The sequence below is a fragment of the Anopheles gambiae genome, chromosome 2 (genome assembly GCF_943734735.2).
Source record: "Anopheles gambiae chromosome 2, idAnoGambNW_F1_1, whole genome shotgun sequence".
Taxonomy (NCBI): Eukaryota; Metazoa; Arthropoda; class Insecta; order Diptera; family Culicidae; genus Anopheles; species Anopheles gambiae.
The window spans coordinates 54,559,499-54,583,548 of NC_064601.1; the positions used below are offsets into that span (position 1 = coordinate 54,559,499).

The following is a 24,050-nucleotide window of genomic DNA, read 5'->3' on the forward strand; positions in this document are numbered from 1 at the left end:
GAACCCCAATCTACTACCATATTTCGCCGACCACCACCCATCCTCATAACACTGGATGGCTTAGCGCACGGCACACGGAGAAGAGAATACCGTGTAACCCAACCGTATTCCCGGAGGAGCATAATTTTCTACAAATTGAAAATATTTCATAACGCTTAAGCGCTGGTTCGTAGGAGGCCACCGGACGGTATGGATGCTTTCAATGCTATTTTTCTTCGCTATTTTTTATCGTAATCAAACAGCAGATAAAAAGGCGTGAGAAGCTACGAAACAGAACGTACACACATACCTACACACATGATGATCGTGGGCAAGCGAGTTGAAAAAGAAGCATCATGATAAAGTAAGTATGGATTGCAGAAAACTAACAAGGGGGTATCAAGCAGCATGATATAAAGGAGGTAAAGGTACTGCACAAAGCCTGAAGGACATATTCAGCGTAATGAAACATGACGAAAGGATGTGACGCTTTAAACAGATCGAGGAAATTCTGGAAAGCACATCGCTGCTCCCTGGGAACCATGCTACTGGTTGGAAAAATCCAAACGTAAGAAAATGATTCGACAAAATGTGTTCGATTTATTCGGTGAGATTATGGACAGTGCGCAGCGTGCCGTCCAGTCATATCATCATCATCATCGTCGTCGTCGTTGTCGTCTTTGTCGTTGTTATGTGTACGTGATCATGATTAAAAGATATGACACAATATGCTGCCTGTCGCGAATCTGCTACACAGCTAGCCAGGAGCAGCACGCTCTTCTGCCAGGGAGCATAGAACACAACAGACAAGGGAAGAGGCAAACATAATGATTCTCGAAGGAAAAACGAGTTGCTAGATACAGAAGAAAACGAACCATGGTGACCGTGGATATTGTGGTAGGACACGCCAGGATCTAAAAATCTCTCAACATGAAAAGAGAGAGAGAGAGAGAGAGAGAGAGAGAGAGAGAGAGAGAGAGAGAGAGAGAGAGAGAGAGAGAGAGAGATCTTTTTTTCAGCGGAATCGAACGATAGAGATAGGTCGTCGCGCACGGTGAAGCACAGCAAAGGCCAATCAGCCAAACCGACCGGTTGACCTTGGAGGTCGCCCTTCGGATGGGAGGAACGCAATGGGAAGAGGAGCTAGAATGAATGGCCGCGTGGTGGCAGATCTCGTGTACGCGTATGTTGTACCGAACACATGAGCCGATCTGCGTGCGCGATGTGAAAATTTATGTTTATGTGTTTCTATTTTAAATTGTTTATTTAGGCTTCATCATACTTTTCGCACGGGTTGCGTGGCGTGTTCTTGCTTTAAGATGATGTTCGGAATTCATTTCTTCTTCGCATTTGTGTGCAGATCAAATAACTCATCAGTCAACTAGTTACCAATGTCCGCCATAGCTGGATAGATTTTTTTAGCTACATTATCAACTACACATTTAATTTAAACAACAATCTACCAATAAGAAATTTAAAAGCTCGTTGGTTTTATTTTTCAAGAAAATTCAATCAGCCTGATTTAAACTGTACGATGAGAGGATGTTAGTGCAGGTAGAAGTTAGTAAGAAATAAGTCAATGCACTTTCCCTACACCAAGGGCACTAGCGAAGCTGGCATCAGTGGAAAAGTAGTCAAGCGAGCGGTATGCATTGCAACTAAAATCTAAACTCGCCGTAACAAAGGCGAAACAATTGGCTTCCCACCCACCGGTGTAACCGGCGAGGAGTAGGTAGAAACAGAAAGAAGACAACTTTATGCTTTAGCTGCTTTTACGGCTACTGCTGTTACAAGCGCTGGAATGATGTTGCTCACTTGCGTTCTACTCTGTGCTCTTGCCCATCGACAAACAGACACGATCGACGACCTGCTGCCATTGCAATTCTTGTGGTAAGAGATTTGCCTCCTTTTCCCTGGGTCTTCCATGCACACACAGTACAGCTCGGTCCACAACGCGAAGATACTATCCATAATTTGTCACGTTTCGCATTCATGGTGAGATTTGCCCCACCACTTTCCACCGACACCCGGATCGCCGGATAGCGAACCACCTGACACAACGATCCAACAGCGTTCAAGAAGTGAAAAGTTTGACTTTGTGGGAAACAGCCATGCATTTCAGCTTCCACGGGCGAACATCAGTTAGTTTGCATTTAACGTGAAAGTAACCTAGCGAAAATTGCACGAAATATAAACTTAAACAGATAGTTCTTGAACAGCAGATAATGTGTGCATCTTTTCGTCCAAAGTCAATGCGGTCGAGAAAGTTCGTTAGCATACATTACACCAGGTAATAATGTTATAGCAAGCACACGAAACAGAACAAATTGGCTGCAAACTGATGCTGCTATTGCGAATATTGTAAAATATATATGAACTGTACATGCTTTTGGTGATATGGTTTGAATGCTCCTTCGATATAGAACAATCAAAATTTAGTTACTTTTCCCAGATAACGTAGAAGATGATGATGATGACACTTTCTTCTCTATTACCTTTAAAAAGATTGTTTGTATATCACTGCATGAAAACACCACGCCAGAATACCTCATTTCACGATAGATAACTTTTGTCACTTGATGAAGTGTCATTTACGGACCCTCTTTCTCCGCAACTCTCATTTCCAGCCAACACAGCCTCAACATTGACATTTCCCCATACAAATGGATGCTTTCAAGTTTTTCGAAATGCAGAAGTGGAAATTACGTCCATGGCTTTCAGGAAACGACACGAGAACCAGACTCAAATGGACACCGCGCGAGTGCACCAATCTATGGTTAATAAACCGTGAACGACGTTCAAAACTTGCGTTGAACCGTTGCTCACGAACTGAACGTTCGGAATTCAAATCGAAAGAAGTGTGCGGTTATCGAAAGGCTGAGAAGTGCGCTGACTTTCCGTGGACTCACACAATTGCTTACACTCTCCGCCATTTGACAACCACCGTCCGTCCGTCCGACTTAGACCATTAGCGATCGAGATTCTTCTCGAAAGCAACCACAGAAATAAACGAAGAGGAACAGAATAAATAAAGGAAAGGTGTACAAATCGTGCCTAGATCCGCTCGTCAACCAGTCAGTCACCTCTGGAAGGCTTGAAGCCGCCGCGGAGCAATAATGGAAGCACCAGAAAGCTTCGTGAGAAATAATTAACATAAAACTTTCCTTATAAGATCGAGGTAGGGTGAAGCAACCTAGGCGCAGCCAGCCACTGATTCTCATGCGCGCTCTATATCTGCACCAGAACCAGACAGCAGAGCGCTTCCGGCCTACCCTGGTTTGTCAGTTCTCGCCCGTTCTAAGTGTGTTCATTTTTCACTTACTTCTACCATGCTTTGCGACGCGGTTTCGGTTTGAAGCACCATTCGCTCAGCACGGCCACGGGTATACGCGAACCACCATCAAACCGTCATTTACATTCCCTAAGTTCTTTGCCGAATAAAACACTATTATACCAGTGTCTTGAAGCCCGTGCTGCTGCACGTTACGGTGCACAAAAACAGGCGCGTAAAAACAAACCGTTTCGTTAGGCGGTGGAAAGCTTATGTACTACCAGGCGGTCGTACGGATGCCTCGACACAGTTGGCCGAATGGTTCCACGCCACATTTTGCGAGTAGAAAGAAACCGCAAACATTCCACTAGCGACCGAAAACTTCACAAGTTGTTGCACGGGAAAAGTTTTTCACAAGTTTTTTACAATCTTCTGATGCAACCGCTAAGAAGTACTCTTGCTAGAATTAGATCACAGGGCAGTAGTGGACAGCATGTCGTTCATTTGCTTAAATTGCAATTACATTACCAAATTTGTCGCTTCTTTCCACCTGTACTTGGGGTACGTACAAGTTAATTTAGAGCGTTATCATAAACGTCGATTCATCGTTTGAACTTTCTGCTTGAAAATCGAAATTTTAAGCCTACAAATGATTTTTTTATAATATGTGAAATATCCTCAGACACAAATATACACTTACAAATGGTGTATATTTTTTGGTTCAGGCGACAACAAAGATTATCGAAAGGACAAGGTTGAGTAAATGAAGCTGAGAATATATTCAATGATATGCAATATTGGTTGAATGAAGAAGTATAACTACGGAGCTCTGAACGTGCGTAGGACATATTTAGAACCGTGGATTACAAATCAATCATAGGTTTCGATAGGATTCAAAACGTGTTCGGAATAATAACATTCGTTTAAATACGACGCAAACTGCTAAAACGTTGAAAATATCTTCATTTCAAGCATCCCTGATAAAGTTTCTTGCTTGTAGCAATATAAGACACACATGGGAGCACCAAGAAAGATATAATTGAAAAAAGCAGTTCATATCGTTCGCACTTTTGTGAGATATACGTTGCATCAAATCCTTCTAGATTCATTTTGCTATAAAAAATCTATCGCCATGGTTGAAAAAAGGACGAACGAAGGACGTGACGATCCGAAGTCTAAAACTCAATAACTCAAAGATGTCATGACATCGCGCGCGCTTGAAATCTTCCAAAGTGCTCTATTGCCGTGGTTTTTATTTGTGCCTACTTACTTCCTACAATCTCCTTCTGCTTGTTTACTCCACTTGCATGTCATGCATAATAATTCGTATTATCGACCGATGATGCTCAGGGGTTCGTGTTATCATTCCGTATGCACATGAAAGAATTTCGTAAACGGCAGAATAGTACTACTGCTGTGTAGCATGCAATTCTTATATTTCATTCAAACACGAAGGTAGTAGATTTGTACCAACGATCATGATGAAGAATCACTTTACTAGACTATGTGTTTTGAATGAGTGAAGAAATTGATTGAATGATTGATTGCGGGGATGATGAAAAGACATGCTCTTGAAAATAGTGATGCGGTGACTACATGCATGCTATTAACGCTATTACGCTTGGATTAACATGGCATGGAACAATGTTTGGAAAAGTTAGGAGCTAACCAAGCCTTTAACGTCCTAAAAGAAACAAAACCCATGTTGAAATTCACTGTGATATTATAAAGTACCTGTCATTGTTTTCACAAAAGCCAGATTGTATTGAATCGTTCCGACAAAGAAAGTGTTGCCGATGCCAATAAAAACATTTTAACAGTGAAACATCATGCAGCAGCAATTCGGTTGCCGTAAAATCTTTTACTTCAAAAGTTACCAGTGACGGCAGATAACACATTTCAACGCTATGATCAGTAACAACCCGCGGCAACAAATTATAAGTAAATATGTTACTACGTCTTTCTAGAACCGGTCCCATTCAACCCGGTTCCGTCATGCAGCTCAGACGGATATTAGAGAGCTCTTGCACACATACATCACACAAGCAAACTTTTCCATACACTTTCTTACTATATTAACATAACCGGGTGCATGCGGGTGTTGCACGTTTCTTCGTCAGCGCTCAGCATAAATCACCGTTGCTGCCACGGGCAAAGCAAACTAATAAATTCCGATAAAATGATGCGCGCGACCAAAAGCAATGCCAGGGTAAGGTTTGGCGGTGAAAAACAGATTGTTTTTCAACACTTTCGTAGCAAAAAGGAGCCAACTCAGATGGAGCACAATGATGAAATGGAGAGCGAAAAAACGGATGGATTGTAGTATGTAAGCTTTGGCCATGGTCTCGGGAGAAAATCACAAAAAATACGGACAAGTACGAAGCGACAAAGCTGGTTGCTGTTGAGGGAGATTATTTCTTATACTTTTTTGAGCCCCTATTTGACTTAAAATAGGACCAACCACAGATAAACAAAAAAAAAATGCAAAACGCTAGAAGAGTTGGAAAATCACAGAAAGGGAAGGTGACGGATAGGATAAGAGAATTTTATGTCACAACATAAATTGTCACATTACGAACGTGGTGCACCGCAACAGCGCCAACAAAATCTTCCACATAAAAACGCTGAGCAGTAACAGAAAGCCACTCGGGTTGCCTATTTGTGACTGGATTGATTTTTCATAGTAATGCGTGTAATGCAATAATGCTAATAAAAATAACTTCATAAAACCTCATAGTCCTTCATAGCCTCAGCTTTTCAGTTCAGGTTATTTCAACCTTAAACAAGTTTAAGGAACGCCGAAGGGTTGAAAAACTAAACAATTTTGAGATGCATGATTGCTTGTACACGATTGTCGAAATCAAATCTGGCGAAACACAATTGTCATTTAGGAATGTAAAATACAACACGGTTGATTAGTATTTCCAATGAAACAGGGGGAAATTTAAAATTTTCACATTATACATACAAAGGGACAAAGATAAAAAATTGAATGATATATTGATGATCGGTACCAAATGTAGAACCATTTGACGTCATTATGAAATTGCAGTAAATTTGATATCTATAAAATACACAGTTTTTAACTATTTGGTCAAAATATCGAGCACGCGAGATATGTACTATATGGCCGTTTAAAGAGAAAGATGTTTACAAACCATTCGATTCTTGACTATATCAATTACTCCTGGGGAATCCTACTGTTGATCTTCTACGACACACTTGTTCGATAGAATATTCACGGTTGATAAAACAATACTTCTGGTTATATTATTTCCGCTCGAAGCACAGATTGAACCTTTACTTTAACCGCACATATCACTTAAAGCTACTAGATACTGCTACTCCAACCAATAATCCAACACGAATGTAATGCGCTGCATCAAGTGCTGAAAACTGGTTGTCGATCCACGATTGCTGGCCAGTAGAAGCAAGCACACTCACACACCTCATACACCATTCGGCGTCTGACAACCAAACAGACACCGAGTGATAAGTTACCAGAGGTAAATTATTTTTAATTAAATTCCACGACATTCACTGCCAGGCGAAAAAGTGCACACCTTTTTTTTGCTTTATTTTGCAACCACTGGGCTAAGATCCTGCTTTTCCTACGCTATATCTTTTGGGATATTTGCTTCTTTTTACTTTATTTCACTTTCCGCCCTACAAACTCACATCGCACAACATACGTAGACTCCACCAACAGGAGGTTTTTTTTCGATCGGCGACACTGATAAGAGCACGGCGGCAGCCACTGAGGCTCACCTTTCCCGTGAGAAACTTTAAATTCGCACTGAGGAAATATCCCCACGATCGACACTGTGACGTACGTATACAGGGGAGGTGAGGGATTTTAATCTGCACCTTGTATAATTCAATCACTTTGCGTTCTTTGCGCACTGCACTTTTGCACGAGACCACCACGATGCACCTCTCTTTGATTAACTTTATCACCTGAATTTTCAGCCACGAGGAAACACACCTTTTTCATTGAATTACTATTATCATAAACGATAAAAAGGAGACCTAAACTAAATTAAAACTGGCTCAATTTTCACAGCATTCGTAAACATGAAAGAAAGAAATGCAATTGAAAACCTCATATTCATTCGAGTTTCAAAAACAAGAACAAAAAGAGAAAGAAAATATGATTCTTTATAGAGAGAAGGACATAAATAGGTAAACAAAGAGAGGAAAAGAAATAGAGAGAGATAGAGAGAAAGAGGGAGATAAACACGAAACAACGCAGTGCACCAACTGTCGACAATCGGCGAAACGAAACACCTGATACGATAATATGCCTTCCTATTATCAGATCGCACACTACAATACTTTTTCGATGTCGATGAAATATGTTTGATGATGGGGTATTAATTCACCCGTAACACGGCTTATGCTGTAGCACCAGGATTTTGCACTGATGCACCAGAAAAGTGACCTTTTTCATGACCATAGCACAAACATGCGGCTCTCGCAAAAACACGCATACCGACAAGTATGAACACACACACCCACGGGGAAAATGAAATGAATTTTTAATAATCAACACCACCTACAGCACCGGAACGCACGTCAAGCGTGGAGAAAATATACATTTTTATCCAATCAGGAACATATTTCGAAACAAACACAGACTGGCACTCTCTCGTTCGCCGTTATTATAGATGGCGAAGGCATGAGGGCACCTTCATGAGAAAATGGAACTTGTTATCACGATTGCTTAATCACATTAAATGACCCGCTTCGTATTCCTCATTACATTTTGCTCCAGAGCAGGGCGAGAATCGGCAATACACAAACACTGGTAGGATGGATGTTGTATGCACTCATATCTACATGCAACCGCTTCGCTCGGCCTTCTGGCCAGCCGCACATGTTTCGTGAACTAGAGCATACAATTTGAATAAATCCACCAGCTACTATTTCGCTTCTTCGTCACCTTTTCATTGCACAATCACCAACATTTGCAAGAGATTAAATTTACACGATCATTTCCAATTCGCGACTGCAGCAATACCATACTTCTATTGCAGGAGAAGCCGCCACATTACGATGGAATGTGTTTAAAATGCGCAATTAGAACTTCCACCCAACAATCGCACTCTCGCTCGCTAGCTCGCTGTGCGGCGTAAAACAGAAAAAAAGATCACCATAACACAAGCTCGAACCACCGACGTAATCTACCTTTTATAATCTCGTGACACGCAACGCACGGGAAGGGGGTTTGTTTTGTTGATAGCTATACCGCGGATGCGCGAGTTCCGATGAGTTCACACGCAATACGTTATTCTGAGCACTGGAGAAGCAAAACGGCCACGACCGTTCAACAGATGCAACAAAACTCAACTGATCCGAAGCTGGCCGGCCGAGGACTGCCAAACCCACCGAACCCGACTTGCGTTTGGCTCGTGGTTCGTCGTCGTTTCGTGCTGCGTAGTGAGCAGCGCATACTCTCATTTATTTGTCTCACTAAGCATCCACTCACTAGGAATGAAGGTATAGCCATGAAGTGTAGCCTACGTTTGAACAGCAAGAGTACGTTCAAATTAACATAACCCAGCATGGATTTATTTCTTGATAGCTTATTTACTTTAAGCAGTACACTATCATTGGCGTTGTTGGCTTGATTTGTATAAATACTTGTTATGTCATTGCCCTCACAATTTAATATTAATAAAATAGCAAATAATGCTACTTTAGTGTATAAAATACCACACTTCTTGAAAAAGACACCCTACACAATTTTGGCTTACAGCATCATGTTATTTGTTTTGCGAGGTGTTTCTTTTTTCTCACCTCTCTTTGACGTGAAGTTCGTTTGAACATCGCGTAATTTGTTCGGTTTTCGGTCGGGCACGTTCGGGATTCCGTTTCGAGTTCGTATTTCCCTTCGGTCCGTACTGTGAGATGGGAATATTTCATGTTTCTTTTCTTCCTTACCTTGAAGGCTGAAACATTCGTTGTGAATGTCAAACATATTCCTCGCCTCAGCCTAGCGTTCTTTAATCGGCTGTTAAACACATGAGACTGCGATTACGGCCGCCAAGTACCAAAAGCAATAATTTTGCATTTAAATTTGTCACACAACCCGTACCATAATATTTAATGAAACGCTCAATGTTCAGGAAGAGCGTTGTTATTTAACACAGTAACTAAAAATCTCTTAAAAGAGTTAACAAGTGAAGCAATTTAAGCATAACAATTTAAGTGACACGATACTCAATTAATGTGAGGAGCCTAACGTTTTTGCATACTTTGTTTTTATTAAAGAAACCAGCTCCAATGTAGGATGACTTACGTATGTAACAGTGATTTAATAGAAATATATGAAACACTCTAGAAAGAGTCTTGGCTTCAAAATACTAGTGTAAAGGTTTGATGTTTTATTTCAGATTAATAAAACTGACGTAAATTTCAAGTTACTTGAGGGGCTGCAAACTTTATCTTATCCCAGAAACTAAACCGGGACACGAGATGAAATCAAAATCTGTACCGAAAATCGATGTACACCACACTGATCCATAGTCAAACGCTAGCAATATTCATGACGATTACACGTGGCTTATGCTTGCAATCTGCTTTGGCTTTTACAGTCTCTCAAGCACAGAGAATTCGTCGTAGAAAAAGCCCACGGTTTTAACACGTACAAGCAGATATTGTGCGGAAATGAAGCTCCAGTTTCCGAGCGACAGCAACACCAAAAGACAACTTCTCCATTATCATAATATTTTATTACGCACGTTGCACCTCCGCCATCATTTGAGTTCGTTTTTATTTGGCAAACGTTCCGGGATTGCGGCATTCGTACTGGTAGAACAACATCATTTGGTGCAGGTTGCGCAGGACGATAGGCACCTTTGTTTACGAATTTTCGACCCATTTGACCAGGCGCCAGCGAACCATCGAGGGCTATTAGTGAACTCCCTCATAAAAAAGGCAAGCTATAACCAAAGGAAATGTACAACCCAAAAAGGAGCCTACATCAATTGGGCGATATTCTTAGCGTCATTGTTAAAGAATAGCAACAACACGCACTAAAGCTAATGAAAGCCGATTTGCGTCACGTACGTTGAGAATCATTTCATTGAAGTTAACGTTTTAGTTAATCGGATACCGCATTCATTTGAGTACAATTGATACTAATTTAAAGAGGAGACAGTATTTATACTTACACAACGTATCATTAATGGATGTTGAATAACAGTAGAATCCGTGCAATGCTGGAATAATGCAAATACACGATTGAACATACCTGAAAAGATAGGAAACAATAATTTATAAATATTAAAAAAAAGTTACAGATGTTTTTTTCTTTGTGAGCATCTTTAAAAAGGACAGTTTTCGATGCGAGAGCGTGATTACACTATAAAGCTTTTACATAAGTCCCATATCCAATATTGGTAGATGGTGGATGCTGGTCACCATACGAGTACCATTAATAAGGATGTCAGTCCTTCTGCAGCTTTTTTCTTGGTTATAACACCGTCTAAAATTAGTACTATTACTAACAGAAGTACGATACGCTTGCTGTGGAATAAGATCTAATAGACACCAAAATTACGATCCTACCTAACTAATGATATAACAGGAGAAAAGCTTCGTGTGACCACTTATTAACTTGTTGTTGGCACCGAACCGACATCAAAGTATCATGCGATGTGTTGCGTAGTGTAGTAGATGTGAAAATTGATCGCCGAAAGTGTCCAACTGTCGGCCTCCTGCCTGTTTGACCAGTTCACCCGTATTCCGAAGCCAGTATGCGAAAGTATTCTCTTCGGAAGAAGTGTTCTCTTTACGAACGAAATGTGTCGAATGCCTCACGCTAAACACTGGCTTCCCAGGAAGAAACAAATGCTGAAGTTTAAACGAGGTCAGCGCTTAGGGAACTCTTGCACAAAGATTCTATAGATGCGGTAGGGTGGAGGCGCTTATAAAGCCACAGGCATTACAAGCTCGAAAAGATGCTCAGATTCTTGGCGTAATGGGAAATTTCGGTCTCTTTTACAACCCGCTCATGAAAGCAAACGGAGGGAGTTTTGCGTCAACGTGTGGGAAGTATTTCTCGGCTTCTGCTGCGTGGCTAAAGCAGCGAGGAATGGAGAACAACTTTATTTCCCATCATGAGCTGAGCACATAAAGAACTAGAAGATATTATCTAGTGAGATGTTGGATAGATGCTCGTACTCTTTCCTGGCGGATGTTTTCGTGCGTCATTGGTCCAAGCGTGAGGTAGGAGGGGTAGAATGGCGAGGATTGACTAATACAAACACTTCCCCAGCTCTGGATAAGGATACGGCAGCTCACCCACCATCTCACAAAAGTCGTTGCGTAGTTCATCATCCTCTCGGGAGCATTTCCCAAGAGCTCGGTGGTTGACAAGCGTTCCTGAACTACTTTCCACTTCGCAGGGGCACTAGAGAGCATACACTGTGCATACAGCAGGAGAAAGGGATGCTGATGAATTGCTGAGCAGTTGGGAAAACGCTAGTCTTCATAGACAACCGGAATATATACTAAGAAACAGGACATTGGACAAGGAGGTAAACTGAGGGGAAGGAAAACAATTATTCTAAACGATTAGCCCAGTCTATAGAGACTTTTATGGTCGCTTTATCTACAATAGATGGTATGGTTAACAGGTTTTCTTCCAGCTGTCAGCCTAGAGCTGCACGGAACAGGAATCTAATGGGATAGGGGAGTCTTTGGTGAGAAATGTCCTATTTCCTGCTAAGCCGAGAGGTTGAGTTTTCTGTTTATCCACACAGGGTTCAGGCATTTTCTAGCCATTGCACTATGCCATAAACACATAGTAAACGCAGATAGAATTGCAAAAGTGCAATGTGCAGCAACAATGCCGGATATTTGCAGATATACATTCTCAAATGAATTCCATCACACCAGTGATTTAATAACCGTGTTTGCATGAATCCCATAGTAAGAGGAATATAAATAGAGGAAGGACGCAGAAAGGTATCTCAGCAATGGTGTAAGCGTATTTTTGACCGTGTTAACCATGATGCTATCAATCACTGTCAACAAACATGAGTTACTTAGAAAACATTTAAATTGTCAATAGCTGTGTTGTTGAGTTATTGACTCCTGTTTATCGTTGCAGCAAATTCTTCAGAACGTAGCAACCTATGTTAATTGCATGTCTGACCTCCAATTCTACTTCGGCTTTACATTTATTCATCCGGAGGGTCCTAGTACCTAAGAATAATCAGGATCCTCTGACGTTTTGTGGTGATGCGAGTCTTCTACAGACAATTACATTTGCATTATTCATCCGGTTTGACGTCTACTGGCTGTGATACGGTTGGGAGCCAAACCTCGAATATTGACAACATATTTTTAATATTATTTTCGAATATGTTTCGAAAATGAGCTTATAGATTCTTTTTTAAACATATTTTGAGATATTAAGCCCAGATCTTCAATTTATTAAATCTGAAATAAAAATTTTAACAAATCATACAATTTTCAATCCACGGGATTCCCTTCTGCAAGCTGCATACATTTCGCCAACTTATATTATTCCAGACTCGTCGCAGAACATTAAGTTATTAAATAATTCACTATATTCATTGTAATTTCACTGTATTCACTATCGAAGGCGGTAAATAATGCAATAGGAAAATAGTTTACTTTACAACAACAACATTGCAAAATTGAATTACTTTCAACAAATTATTCTGGAAAGTATTAAAATCAAGCCGTTCTTTCTAGATTATTCTAGTCAAAAGCCGGTGCCGGTTATCATGCGTTTCCGAATATTGCTCCCACTCCTTAACGCGATAGACATGTGTCATCGTTATGTTGTCACCAAACAGATCAACACCAACACGATACGATTACGAGCAAATCTGGAAAACTTGAGCGAAACATTCCGACTCGTTGACAACTTCCGCAAATCTAGACCACCGCACAAACCAGCCAAACAAAAACGTACTACTCTACCAAAAAATGACATACGTTCTACGATGGATTAGTAGTTGACGACAAGGCACAAAAATCTGTTCCAATCTCAAACGCGCGTATGCAGCAGGACAGCAACATATGGTGTGATGTACACCGCGAACCGTGACCACGGCACACTTTACTGGAATGCTGTTGTAATTATAACCCATCCATCATTCCATCGCAACGAAGCCTGTTGTAGCGCGAGTGTGCGAGCACGCGCAAGCATATAAAAAAATGCATTAAAAAGCCAGAAATGAGAGGCTGTGAGGAAAAGTTATATTTTTCAACATCCTGTACAGCACGGGTCGATGTGGGAGGGCATGATATGGGATTTCGAATGGAGCGAGGAGGAGCTGAACAGAAAAAGAGACTTTCGATGTAGATTAATTCGACACATCGTGTCGATGTGTTTGTTAGCTTTTCGAGCCAATGTTTACAATTCATTCATCGTTGGTGTCATTTTTGCTGCGCGGACCTTTTGATAATATGGATTGGCATTTTCCTCCCAGTGCTAGCCAGATGTTTCACTTTCGATTGTTTACACATTCCTCTAGCATCACGTCATAGTGAGATTATTTCGCTTTTCTAAGTGGAATGGGAGCTATTTTGCTGCTAAGAAATTTGAGATATTTTACTTTAATCCGTAACTAAAATAGCTTATCAAATGCTGTTTACCAGTGGATGCAAAAATATACTACCGGAAAAACACTAGCGTTATCTCCTCATTGTTGTAGTAGACACTTTTATAACCACACCTAAAAAAACTTTGCAAAAGTATCAGCAAACTTAAACAAATTACAATAAAAATCAGCCGCTAATAAGGTATTAAGGGAATTGAATTAAAATCAGTAACCATTCCACGAAATGCTTACAAATGAACAAAATTTGACTGATATTTAAGGGTCACTCCTTCTTCAATACTATCAACTTATATCATTACTTGACCTCAATGGCCTTTTGCCTGGTGGAAAGAGCACCATACGACACGGTTAAACATTCAACCAGACAAGACACAACTGCACTACTCCGAGCGTTTCGTTATGCTTCGTTTCTTCTCTGCGTCACCTTTTTGTCGTGCGCTAAATGCTGTGCTTGCTTGCACTTGCATATGCAGTCACCCCGACCAGTGCTGCAATGAAAACGAGATTTATAAAACCCCAAAGTGGCCAACGACTACGGCAGCTACCTTTCTCGGCGGACTCTCGTGCTCGTCCCGTTTCTTACACTGGTGTAGTTTCGGCACATTTTTGGCACATATCACCCGGACTCCTTTTTCGAGATACTGCATATTATATTTCGAATGCGCACACTCACACCTACTTGCTACCCAATAACGTATTGGACTCGGTTCACGAGATTCGCTCGGGATCTTGTCTGCTTCGTCGATCGGTGGTGACCTACTTCCCTGTGAGACCTTCCCGCCGTGACCATTTGGTACGGGTGAACCTTCATGGACTGCTGCGTGCGACTCCCATGTTGGAACGGTTGTCTCATTGGCACGAAGTATGCGAATTTCCAAAACTTTCACCAAAACGCTCTCTTTACACGCATACATACTGTATCTTTCTGTAGCAAAACGGTCGTTTTGCTCGTTTCTTTTGCAGTGCTTACTTGTTTCATAAGTAGGAATCGCATAAAATCACACCTTAAAGACCCGTAACATTATCAAACCAATAAAACTATTGAACTATTTACGAGTAAAACTTTTGCACCAGTTAACCGGCGTCTAGAAAATGAATTTAATGAATTTGTACCAATATTTTTGTTTGGAACAAATTTATTGCATTCTCATTATAGTATAACTACAATCATCTAAAAAACATTATTTTTAATATTTTAACTAAATATCCTATTTTTAGCAAAGATGTTATTCTAATATACCATAATATTATGACGATTCCCAAATAGCCAGCTCAAATTCCATAGCTGATTTGGGGCTGTTAAACGAAAAATCGTTCCAATGTCGTACTTGGTGGGTGATTAAGAGATGAAACGGTACTTGGTGGAACCATAAAGCTTTTTAACAAGCACATGGTTTTCTCTGGAACTTTGTGGCTGATTAGCACTATGTGTAGGGTTAACCACGGAATTTTAAGGATTGTTAATAACGTGTACCGAACTTGATGGATCTTTATAGCTTTTCAATGCATGACATCGGTACGAGGTAGCTCTTGTGCGTGATAGTGTGAAAGACAGACACCGTCTCGTGGTTTGAGCTCCAGTTAGATTAATTATTTGAAGTAACAATATAAAGTGAAGTGATTTCGATTTTACTGTAAATTATTTCTTTAGCTTTAGCGATCTTTAGCTTGCCAAAATTGGCTGCTCAAGCAATTTTGGCTATTGAGGTTACGACCAAAGTAATCTTTCAAGGGGCTAAATTTGTTTCGAAGAACAATTAAATATATAACTCAACACACACAAGTCGGTAGTATTACTTTAAATCGCTAAAATAAAAAGTTTAATTTTATACTATTTTGTATTAGGACAAAATGAGAACAAATACAAAAGTATAAGTTCATTTTACAAATTGAGAGCAAAAGATACAGTGATTGCATGAGGTAGTGAAATTCATATGCCTATTTGTATGATTTCTGTCCTACTTTCTATTTCACCTTTTCATTTTTCTGTTTTCTTCTTACCGCAAACTACAAAATATATAAACAATCTCTGCCAATTTCAAGCACAATTTCAAGGTAATTGAGGAAGCGTCCCGGATTTGTGTAAAGTTGTTGATTACTTTATAATACAGAAGAATACTTCTTTTGCTTTTTACAACAAAAAAATAAATAAAATAAAATAAAATAAATCAACGAATAGCCGTAGTGTCAAGGTTATTGTTTTGAAACTGTTAAAGCTGTGTCGAATGGTTAATTCGTTAATCCTGCAAAGTATATTGAAGAGATGTTTTTAAAAGCGAAAAGATAAGGGAAAGAGAACAGTAGAACAATGTTTTTGCAGTTATTAAGCATTTTTCCTAAAGATGGATGATTATGTGAGAATTTCGATGCGCTTAATGAAACAACCTATTTTAACACAAAAGCCATATCCTTTACGATTTTGATTAACAGTTCACATTACCTGCAAATAAAAAAAAATACCAATCCAATTCAGACTATGAACAGCTATGTTTGTTGTCAACACTGTCTGCTTCAGGATTATTGTCAAGTATCCCTTTTTTCAAATCTGTTAATCAGTTCAAGCTGGACTAAGATTTAATCCCGCGATGACAGTCATAGCAGTTTTTCAAACAGGGTATAAATGGACACGACAATCAGACAATGCTTCGGTGACACAAAATATTTCGCTGCCACATAGCTGTCAAGTGTGACTGTTCTATGGTGCTCTATTGTTTACATTCTCGTCCATTTGACCAGAATACGTATGACCAGAACACGCAATGATTTATGTTCATACATACACTAAATCCATATTCCAATGAAAAGATTATAAATTTTCAAAAAAAAAACCAAAACACATTACATTAAACGTAAAACAACCTTGCCTTTTCCGTTATATTTAGGAGTAAATTAATGTATATCCTTGCCTGGACGATGTTACTAAATATACAACATTTAAACGTGTATTTATGTATGTTTACTAGTTATATGTACATTTAAAGAGAAAGAAGAACAGCCACACACATGAAATGGAATGAAACATCATTCTCTGAAGGAATGGCAAAATATTCGATACGCAATAATAAACTGCCTGCATTTAAAAACGTTTCGTCAACCCTAAGCGAAAGAAACAAAACGAAATGCACAGAATGTCAAACGAAAAGCGACAGAATGTGATTCTAGGCGACAATAAGATTCTTTTACGCAACCTTTCAATTCCATTTTATAAACATTGTCAAAGCATATCTAAACTATACCCAAGATTGATATGGGAATTTTGTTCAAGCTTTCACACAAACGTTTCGCTAAGAACGATGGTATAACTACAACGAGCTTGGTACTAGTGTGCAAATATGTGGCATACAATCAAAGTGATGCAGCGCACATCAAAAAGGATTTTAAGCATACAATCGGAGCGGGTGAAACTATCTCTATGCGTTCTCTTCGAATGTGATTCTGGTAATGTCTGAATAAATAGAATGAAACAGGTAAGAATAGTCGGAATCACTCCAACTGAGGTCGCAAAGGATGTCGGATTGACGTGAGGTAATCCTCTTAGGTATTCCCAGTTACTGCTCGAGGGAGCATATCGTACTGCAAGCTCTTCGTACGGCATTCCTAGAAATTCATTTTCCCCACCATTTACCACTGATGTCACCTACAATGAATGGTTTACTGATAATGGTACTACTACACATACGATCAGCCCACTCCTGTTGATAGATTCTGGCTCCCCACGCCAGTCGTAAATCTCCGTTCGGGGTTCGACACGAATATGTACACACACCTCTGTGTTTGGACACGGATTTTGGTTGAGTTAAATTCAATCCGTACCGTAAGATATGAGATAGTGTAGGATTGGATTAATGGAGTATTTTACCATCTTCTGCTAAACTCTTACTATTTTCTTCCCTTGGTAGTTCTGTACATTAACAGGTATGCTTACACTTCTTTATTTGCTTACAGCAATTTAATTATAATTCGAAAAGACATTTACTTTACATAACAACATATGAGTTATAGATTTCAGAACCGATAACGGTTATAACTGTTTTTTAGCTGAAATAATTGACATGTTCAATTCATTACACAGCAACGATTCGCTTGGCCTAAATGCTAGCCAAATATCAATATAAAAAAAAAATCTTCACATGTTTAAGTCGTTTATTTATGTTGAATGATAACGTTATGTTTAATGTTATCAAGGATCTGTTATTTGACATAATTCAACAGCAAAAAAATCGTACAACAGAAGTTATGAAAAGAGGTCCCATGTTCCTATCAACGAGTTGGGATGCTATTCAACAGCCAATAAGTGAAAAAATGAATGCCTCCAGAGAGGTGTTCTTGTTCCACGTTCTTTCTACGGCCTCTTCTCAAAGCTTAAGGTAGGCAGGATTCTGATTCAATTGGCACTCAGTTATTTCTGTTTTCCCTTAGGCAACGGAAAACCTCGGCTCTATTATTGCAAAAGAATACAGATAGCAATGCTGCTTCCGCCATAATTAGTGTGGTTTGTATGTAAGCATGTAAACGTGTGCCACTTTTCTTTTGTTTTTGCAAAAAGAGATTTCCGTAAAGAGTGTGCTGAAGTACTAAAAAAGAAAATGAATGAAGTGCTGAGAATAAAGAAAGAAAGAGTCAAGAAAGTGTCCCATAATCATGAGAACCCCTGAAAACCCCTTGTATTGTCCCTATTCTAATTCTAACATTATATTGGCTGAATTCGAAATAATGTATTGCAAGAAAAACGATATTACTAAGATTTCAAATCACTGTTGGTGAGAGGAAAAGACGTTCCCGTGGTACATTTACGACTTAACAAAATGCCCGTCGTGGGTTCAAGCCTAAAAATGACCGTCCTCCCGTAGCAAAGACTATGACTATCTGGTTGTGAAGTACTGAATAAAATCTCGAAAGCCTGTATAGGCCGACACGTCCGCGTAGGACGTTTACGCCAAATAGAAGAAGATGAGAGGAGGTCGCAGTAACGTAGACGGAAAGCACATCATTGATTGGAAGCTATAAAATAAAATAAACACCATCAATCGCCTCAAAAAAAAAACGCAAACATCAGGTCATGCTTGCTATGAAGTTTGGTTATATTGATTTCTTTACAAACGCAAACTTTAAGTCACAAGTGCATATGAGAATCCCCATTAACAGAAACGAAAAACATTGGCAAGTGTTTACATAAAACAAAAAACCAGACAAACTACAAAAGAATCCAATCGAAGTGAAATATAAAAAGTGAATTAAATATGTATAACAATCAAACAAAATAGACAGAGAGTGTATTTAACACATGTTTATCCTTTTCATCACCTTTGATATACTTTCCTTGAATGTACAGTATTCTGAAAGAAATGTGTGTGGCGGAAAAACAATGATTCATTATTACATCGTTCAACTTTGCAATGACTCACTGAGAATATGGTTGCATAGGGTATATTCGTTTTCATAGCAACTTACGCGTGTTTCCCAATTTTTTAGATCATACTACCTCTTGTACGACATACGTAGCGCTTTCCGGTGAAAACGTAGCATGGCATCCCTTATCAAAAAGCAAAAGGAAAGAAGCCATACAATGTCAGCATCTAACACCGTCACTTATTACTAGTTTCCTGCCATACCCTTGGGGCATAAAAAAATTCTCCTACGGCGCCATGGTACGACGCCAACACAACGACGGCGTCGGAGCGTGCTAAGTGAACCGATGAAGTCATGCTTACATTTATGAGCAGCTAATCCAGCCATCGATATGCCTACCCTGTTCAGTTTAGGTTTTCCTTCGAGCAAAAAGCGAAAAGGGAAAATGCGTGAAATAAAGAACACTAACATCATCATCAACATCACCATTGCAGCGAATTACTTTGCAAAATCATAAGACGTTCAAATCAGGGAAAGAAAACCTCATCATCATCGTCATTTTGATCCATGCTACTGGTCCAGCTTCATCACAGACAAGCAACATCGTAACACAGGTCGTGCCGAAACACAGCGTCGTTCCCTTATGCGTACCAGTGACATCGCGGCAGCGTTGGTGACAAGCCTACGACGCGACCTAAATCAGCATGATATTGTTCCTGCCTAAGTGATGGTAGCGAGTGGCCGCTCACAACCGATAATACCCTGCGACGAAAGACGATGGTGTTATAAATTTTTATGATTCAATTATACGATCCAGCAAGACGCGGCAAGGTTCCCAAAGTCAAGTCCTACTGGTTTTTCCATTCATGTACCTTTTTGCGAATATCCTAGTTCTTGCCATCACCTCCAACCATCTACCGTGCTGACACATTCGAAAAACAACCCATAGACGCATATCACATTCAACTAACCTCGGAAAAGTTGGTTGTCCCCATTCCAATCGAGGCACCGTTCGGAAAATCCTACTGTTACACTCGACAAAAGATGTGGACTTCCAAAACGTGGTGGAGAACAAACAACCAGACGATGAATATGTACCACCCAAACCACCTGGCACTTGCAGTCAGGGGACTTGTTCGAATCGACATTCACACCGAAATGTGCCAAGATTCGTGCTTCATTCGAGGGATGAGTTTTTGTACCCCGTTCTCGCTAATACAACCAACACCGGTACCTAGTCCGATCAAGGTCTTTCGAAGGACTCTTTACTAAATCGATCCTGTTGGAGTCGTCCTTGGCTTTATCGATTCGTAAGCTTCAATATATTGAGTGCTGAGAAGGTTTCGGATTTACGCTAGCGATGGAAAACATGAAAGGAAAATCTTTTAATGCCCATTCATATAATTTTGCAGCACTTGTGACACGTTGTCTGAGTTCAGTGCTCTAGCCGTGCCGAATATTGTACCTATCCAAATATAGTGTAAACATAACATATATAAATTATAAATATCAATGTTACCATAAAACTATATTTTGGCAATATTTCCATTAGTTAAAATTGTGCTTTTTAGGGTAACAGTACTCAAGTCGAAATTGTTTGTGCAATGATCTGTTTCAAAATTGTTGATAAGATATATGGAATGTACCGGGGTAAATAGTCAATGACCAACCATCTGCAGGGTACGGGTCAAATATCGCATTTGAACATTGTAATAAGCATGTAGAGCGCTTTGAATGCTGGACTTTTCACCAGCAAGAGACGACCGATGCAACGAGTCATCATTTACGGAGTTGGTACCTATCCTACTGACGGAAAGCCGTATTTTACACAAAAAGAGAAAATTGATCCGATGGCCGCCCGCCCATACTTTCCTACAGCAAGTTGACGACCCATGGCCGGGAAATTACCCGGTCGCCCGACCGACCAGTCATCCTCCTTTCTCATAGTCAACCAACTGCTGCAACCAAACCACATTAACCGTATACAGTAGCACCAACAACAGCATCACCAACAACTGGTGCTGTCACTCTGGAAGCGGACCAGAACATTGATTACCATTATGCAAATCAGGTAAACAATATTTCACGGTCTGAGTCTACCCGGCGCTTCGCCAAATGGCCTAGAGCAGAGAATAAATAGGCTGTACGGCAAGGTACACGAAACAGCAGGTGCGGGCCAGGAGTGGCCTTTCTCGCACTCGATCGAGCATAAATCACACGGTTAAGACGTCGGTTGTTCCGTAACGCGAATTGATACGGTGCTGCTGCTGGAAATGACACCTGCAAGGCAGTGAATAATGAACATACGTGTGATAACACAATCGCATACATCGACGCGGATTTTCAATACTAAGGGTAGTCGTAATTAGTCTTTATGTCGCCGAAGTTATCGTTCGATGTTCAGCTATCGAAACATTGCTTCTTGAGTTATGTTTAAAAGCCTCCATACTCAAATTTATTGCTTGACCAAATATATGTCAATCGAAATGCATTCATACTAAGAGCGTCATTGTCAATAAAGAATGATGCAAAAACAAAAATAATACGCCTAAAAAAAAAAGATGAAAGATGGTGAAAAAGATCCTGTTGATGTAGAGGCGTTTATTTCTTTTCAAACAACACATTACAACATATAATTAATTCACTTCAGCTAACTCATTAAATGATCATGCAAACCATGTACAAAAACAAAATGTATGATATTAAATGAAACGACGCAATCAACCACCTTCAGTAGTAGACTAGTAAGTTTACTAAGTACACCTCGCTGAAGTAGGTGCTAGCGCAGCCTTGGTAAACCAAATTCTATGCTTCATATTCGTTCTGGTGTCTTTGCTCCAAAATGGTTTACCTCAGCAATCATCAGGACGTAGCGTCGCAGCAATGGCAGTATGACGATAATCAAGTCACCGTCGAAGGTTTAAGCGTTTTGCCAAACAAACAAGCGACCTGGCAAAGGAGCAAACAGCCCTCAATAAATAATTAACCAACTCTACGATCAAATTACCGGCCGATTATGTTTCGCACGCTAGCTGTGACGTCGGCGTTGAATTTGCCCTTGCTTGGGGCCTACGTGTGCTTCACTTGTGTTTAGTTTTAGTCCTAACAACCCTCCTTTACTATGCTCATTTTCACACAATACAATGTCGGAGCGATGAGACGCAAGAGTCCCGCGAAGCTTATTAAGGGTTGTTAAGTGTCTGCGAGCTATAGGTTTCAATCGTAAAATAACTGTTTAGAATAGAACTTTGAGTATATTTTGAGCGTACGCAGTTAATTTACACAACATTTCGACTAATATAGCCACACCACACATGCTGATTTTTAACTTTGTATGTATTATAAATTACTAACACAAGAACATAAAATGCGTTAAACTAGAGTTTTTGTTTTAAGAACTCACAATAAGTTCTTGAAACAGATCCATCGCAGCATATTCTGCTATGAATGTGCCTTTTATACTATTAAAATTTGAATGAACTTAAACATTAACTTCTAAAAAGACAAATATTTGCAACTCAACCCATTTGCGAGTTGATGATACCGAATCATCCTTCATTTCGTGCACCTTATTTAGTACAATAACTGCGCCACAAAATTGTTCTCTTGTCACGCAGCGACAACAAAATTGGCAGGAAATCGGTAACGTTCGTGCGTACCAAAAACAACCTGAAAGCAAAGCAGGGGTAAAATAATCGCACCAGCATGAAATCGCGAAACTATTCGGCTAGGGCCGTGCCGACCTATTAGCAGTACTCCCCAAACATCCTTGCTCTCCACCATCGCATCTCATCGAAAAACGCGATCGTCGGGAATTAATTTCAATGCCAATAATTTAATTAACTGGCACAACCGCCGGCGACAATTGACGACAACGACGACGACCGTCGGCACGCTGATGGCCATGACCGGTTTGCGGGAGTTCGTGAGCATCGCAATGCGTACGCAAAAGAACGCACACGTATTTCAACGACGGTCTATGCTCTAGCCCACCGGGCCAGCGCTACCGTTTAGCACCACCGGGCTATACAGCATTGGCGAACCCCTCTCGACCGACAATCCGTGCACAAGGAATCAACCGATGACAAGCGGAACCCATACACAGTCACAGGCGGGCGTTACGCACGGAGTCTAAAGCTGGCTGAATGTAGTGGTATAGTGTGGTGGTATGGAGGAGGGAGGCTTGGCGTTTTAACCACGCAATGCTATCGCTGCTGAATACATACATCACCGCACTTCGCGACTATACGATCCCATCTATTCCATCTGTTCGTGCACTGCCAAACCTAAGCATATGGCTGCTGTTTGGGGCTGGAAGTGAATATTATGCGGTACCATTGACGAACCAAATGGAAGTGGAATGTAACCTCTGTCATACCCTCTCACACCCACCTCATCTTATTATGCACATGCCCAACAGGATAGAAACGGTAGGAGTAGAATTTTCGACCAGCCATGATTGCTCGGCTTCACAATGCTGTGGTCACCCGTTGCGGTTAGCTTTATCGTGGAATTTTCCATCCCGGCTGTCTCCACCATGTTATGAAGGGAAATAAAGTGAGTAAATTATTTCTCTATTTAAATTCTAAACTGTCATGTAACATAACAAATAGCTGTAGTTTAAATAATTGTATTTCAGTGTAAAACCATTTTTAATTAACAGTTGAAGATAATTTCGGTTAAACATAACATTTGTTAAACATTAAAAGCAACTTTAGGAAGGAGTGGATATAATATTTATCAGAGCTTTTTTATACTAACATGTTAAGCTATAGTTATTTTGCATTTAGTTTTTGTAGCGCCCATTTTTTGCGTTTTTATGTTTTCAAATATAATATTATATTATA

At 40.1% G+C, this 24,050-nt stretch overlaps 1 protein-coding gene across 2 annotated transcripts in view; it reads right to left on the reverse strand.

Annotated features, from left to right (window-relative positions):
* LOC1274591 (uncharacterized) overlaps window positions 1–24,050 on the reverse strand; it is a 150,444-nt gene that overhangs the window by 81,365 nt on the left and 45,029 nt on the right. The window lies entirely within an intron of this gene.